The following is a 5182-nucleotide window of genomic DNA, read 5'->3' on the forward strand; positions in this document are numbered from 1 at the left end:
AAGAAAATTATGTGAAGACTATAGAAACTGGATATCCTTCCTTATATAGAGTAGTAATTAAAAAAAAATATTTTTAAAATTTGCAATTCTAATCCACCTCATGACTGGTAATAAATCAAACTTCATTATATAAAAAAAATATTATTTTTTAATGAGCATCAAATAATGTAACTTAGAAACTAATGGAGTGAATGAAAAACATTTTCTAGATTTTTTTCGGCTGCAAAGTAGAATATACCTTTTAGAAATATAGTTTCTAACCCGAAAAATAATTTCGATTATTGATTCAGGACCCGACCCCAACTCCAAGCCATAACACAATGCTATGATCGATTTGGTATCCGACCTTGACACTCGACCTAGGACCTGACCCCTACTCTCGTTTAAGGACCCGTTATTGGAACTAAGACCTGATTTTGACCCCAACACACAAAATGGGATAAAATCCCAACACCCGACCTAGGCACCTTAACACGTGAACCAACACCCAAGCTGTAACCGTGGATCTTAATTGGGATCCAATGTCCAAATCCAGACTTGACCTCGACACCCGATATGGGACCCAACTTTTGAAGTACGACCAAACTCCAATAGTTGATATGAGACGCGACCTCGACTCGTGACTCTAGACCTAGGACCCAACTTTCAGATAGGGACTTGACCCTGACTGCTGACCGGGACCAATCTTTTGAATTTGGACTCAACACTTGCTCTCATTAGAAACCCAACTAGCAAATTAGGACCCGACCCTGACACCCGACTCAGGACCCAACTTTAAAACTGGAATATGACCTTGACACCCAAATGGGTACCTGTATTTCAAATCAGAATATTACCCATATTTGACCTTGACGACTGATTTGATATCCATCCCCAACTCTAAATTAGGACATTATTTCTTAATCATGACCCTACCCGAACGCCCGACTTATTTCTAACCTCGAAATTTAACTTGGGACACAACATCTGAAATGGGACTAGACTTTTGAACAATGACTAGGACCCTACCCTGAAACCCAATACAAATCCTAACTTTTAAAGCAAGACCTTAACCCGACACCCGACCCCAAAACTTATTCAAGATCTAAACTCTACTCTTGAATAGAGACCTGACTTCTGAATTGGGACCCCACCCCAACACATGATTTCTAATTTAACCTTGATACTCTAACTAGAGACCTGACATTTGAACTAAGACCAACTTTCAAATTAGGACCCGACCTTGACCCCAACACATGATGCGAGACTAGACTTCCAAAGGAGGACCAAACTGAGATTCCTGACTTTCGTCCAAGGACCGACTTCCAAATTGGAAATTGACCCTGACCCCTTAATTGGGACCTGAACTTCCAAACTAAAGCCTAACCACAACACTCGTTTCAAGACCCGATATTCGAACTAAGACCCAATTCTTACCCCAATACTTAAACAAGGACAAAACCCATGTTAGCAGAAATGTGAAAATAAAAACTAGAAAGAACAACAATATTTAACCTTGTTTAGATCCGAATGATCCTATGTCCACCAGAGAACAACTACATGTATATTATGAAAGAAATGAGAGAGATCCCAAATACATCTAAGAGAATTGCTCTACTGATTATGTACTTTTCTAATGTATTTTACTATGAGTTTAGGATGAATTCAACAATGAAGAATCACCATCCTTTTATAGGTGATCAAACTTAGGCTCCAAGCACAAAGAAAAGAAATACAAAAATTGTCTTCCACAAATTTTAGCTTGCTCTCAAAGTTTAATTCCTAGCCAAGTAAATTGGCACATGGAATTTTCTTCTATTGGGCTTGACCCCACTAGGACCAAACCAACTTTTTCAGTCTCCACCTTGGTTTGCGGTTTGAGCATGTGTACGAACCCGACAACCAACTTGTGACATGACCTCGACTCTCTACCCAAAACTAGATTCTAACACCCGACTCACATCACCACCCAAACACCCAACCTAGAATTTGACCTCGAGTGCTTACCTAGGATTTGACACCCAAATCGAGGATCGACCCTGAGCAAATTTTAGACTCGAGAGCTGGGTCTTGAATCAAGGTCGTGAGTTGGGTCCCAAATTGAGAATCATGAGTCAGATTCCAAACTAGTATCGAGAATCGGTAACTGAGATTTGATTTAGGGTAGTTGAGGTGTTGGGTTAGGGTTGCAACCATCTACAAGCAGAGAAAATCATTAGATCATCATTTTTGAAAGAATTGTAGAAAATCATTGAAGTTCTTAAAATTTAACAAATATGTGAGGACTTACAAATTTGTAAAACTTCGAATAGAAATGACAAGAAAATTATGTGAAGACTACAAAAATTGGATATCCTTCCTTATATATAGTAGTAATTAAAAAAAGATTATTTTCAAAATTTGCAATTCTAATCCACCTCATGACTGGTAATAAATCACAGTTCATTAAATTTAAAAAATATTATTTTTTAATGAGCATAAAATAATGTAACTTAGAAACTAATGGAGTGAATAAAAAACATTTTCTAGATTTTTTTCGGCTACTGAGTAGAATATACCTTTTAGAAAAATAGTTTCTAACCCGAAAAACAATTCCGATTATTGATTTAGGACCCGACCCCAACTCCAAACCAGAACACAATGCTATGATCAATTTTGTATCCGACCTGACATGTGACTTAGGACTTGACCCCGAATCTCGTTTAAGGACCCGATATTCGAACTAAGACCTGATTTGGACCCCAACACACAAAATGGGATACAACCGCAACAACCGACCTAGGATATGACCTAGGCACCCTAACACATGACCCATCACCCAAACTACAACCCGGCATCTTAATTACCAATTCTCGATACTAATTTGAAAAATTGGTAACTGAAGTCTCTACTTGTAGATGGTTGCAACCCTATCCAAAGTTGACGTGTTAGTTGAAATTGAGTTTTGGAAAATGTTTTCCATATTATTTTTGGAGGTAAGTAATTTTCCTTAATTTTGAGAAAATAAGATTATTTGGAAAATATTTTTCAAAACATTGAAGTCAACCAAAAATGAAAAATATGGAAATCATACTAAACACAACGCTTGTGTCTTTATCTTATTTTTTATTTTTTCTCCCTCTTTCAAGTGATAGTTTATATATGATGGTGATAAGAAAACAGATGGGTATATCATGTATATAAGTTTCTATTCCTATCTTTGTCTGATGTGTTTAATCTTTTGGTTTTCATAAAATGGTGCTTTTTTTCGAGCTTCATATCCAAGTTCAAGACAATCATCTATGCTTTTATCACGTGGTCAAAATTGGAATGTAAATTTTCCTTCTATGGAGAGGATTTGTGCCACTACCGCTTCTCAAAATTTTGAGCAGAGGAAATATCCTTCCATTGAAATTCTTCCTGATGAATGCCTCTTTGAGGTATTCAAACGTCTTCCCAGTGGCCAAGAGAGAAGTGTCTATGCTTGTGTTTCCAAGCGATGGCTTATGCTTTTAAGCAACATTCACAAGGATGAGATTGCAGAATATAATGGTATAGAAGGTGAGGGATATCTTGTGAGGTCCCTTTTTGGCAAGGAAGCCACATATGTCAGACTTGCTGCTATTGCCATTGGAACTGCAAATCATGGAGGCTTAGCAAAGTTATCCATTCAGGGAAACAATCCTTGTCTTAGTGTGACTGATGCTGGTCTTGTGGCTATTGCTCGAGGTTGCCCTACTCTCAGAGATCTTTCCTTGTGGAATGTGTCTTTTGTTGGTGATAAAGGTTTATCTGAAATAGCTCATGGGTGCCATCTATTAGAGAAGCTTGATCTTTTCAAATGCCCAATAATTACTGACAAGTCTTTGTTGGACATTGCGAAGAACTGTCCCGATATGACCTCTTTAACAATAGATTCTTGTTCAAACATAGGGAATGAGTCGCTCAAAGCTGTGGGTCAATACTGTCCGAACCTGTCCGAACCTGAAGATTTTCGTATTAAAGAATTCTCCACTCATTGGGGATCATGGATTAGCAGTTCTATTTTATTTAGCTGGTAAAGTTTTAACAGAAGTAAGACTCCAAGGCCTATGCATCAGATTTCTGTCTCTAGGTATACTTTTTAACTATTGTACAAAACTAGAGACTCTTTCCTTGGTGAGCTGTATTGATGTGGAAGACTATCCATTAACTTTGGTGGCTTCTTGTCGTAACTCACTAGTATCTTTGGCAATTCACAATTGTCCTAGAGTAGGCAATACTACAATTGATGTAGTAGGTGGACTGTGTCGCAAACTGACTCATATAGATCAGAGTGGGCTTCTTAGAATTACCGACGAGGGGCTCATCCCTCTTGTTCAAAATTGTGCAGCTAATTTGGTGGCGGTGAATTTAAGCAGGTGTGTCAATATTACAGACATATCAGTTTCAACCATAGTTAAGCTGAATGGGGGATCTCTGAAGTCTCTGCTCGTAGATGGTTGCAGACATGTTACTGATGCAACATTAGTAGAAATTTTGAAGTCTTGCCGGATGCTTAATGTACTAGATGTTTCCAAGAGTGGAATCACCGATTCAGGGAGTAAAACTTTGGCCAATGCTACACAACTTCACCTGCAGATCCTCTCACTGTCTGGTTGCCCTTTTGTGTCGGACAATAGCTTACCCTTCTTGCTCGATTTGGTTCAAAACCTTCAGGGCTTGAACATACAACATTGTCTCGAAATAAGCTCTAGAACTGTTGATGCACTTGTAGAGATAAATCCAATTTGTGATATCCTTTCCTAAGCAGATTCTTTGGATGGGAGAGACTCTTGTATTTGGTTTTATATAGACTCTTCAGCTTCTACTACAGGGAAATAGATAGTTTTCAACATTTACTTTACTTTTCAAGCATACATGTGTTAATTTGCATTTGCTAAATTAGTGGAAGAGTTAATGGGTATCATTTTTTCTCATTATTGTGGAATAAAGATAAAACGCTAAGTTGGCTTCTCTACTTTGACATTCATCATATTCATTTTGTATTTCCCAGTTAAGAACACAAGTGATAGCCCCATACATGCGAGGTTGTGTGTTTTAAGGGGAAAGATGAGAATTCCTATTTAACTCTCCTGTTGCATAGTGAGATTTACGCCAAAAGAGTGCGGACAGACTAAAGTTTTTGCCTCTACTCTTCTCTCTATGTAAGAGTTAGGTTCATCGAACTCTATTTATTTTGTCT

At 37.8% G+C, this 5182-nt stretch overlaps 1 pseudogene; it reads left to right on the plus strand.

Moving 5' to 3' along the window:
• The first annotated feature begins 3305 nt into the window (after nucleotides 1-3305).
• Nucleotides 3306-4746, plus strand: LOC102603689 (EIN3-binding F-box protein 2-like; annotated as a pseudogene).
• Nucleotides 4747-5182: the final 436 nt, after the last annotated feature.

Source organism: Solanum tuberosum, unplaced genomic scaffold, assembly GCF_000226075.1.
Source record: "Solanum tuberosum cultivar DM 1-3 516 R44 unplaced genomic scaffold, SolTub_3.0 scf00050, whole genome shotgun sequence".
NCBI lineage: Eukaryota > Viridiplantae > Streptophyta > Magnoliopsida > Solanales > Solanaceae > Solanum > Solanum tuberosum.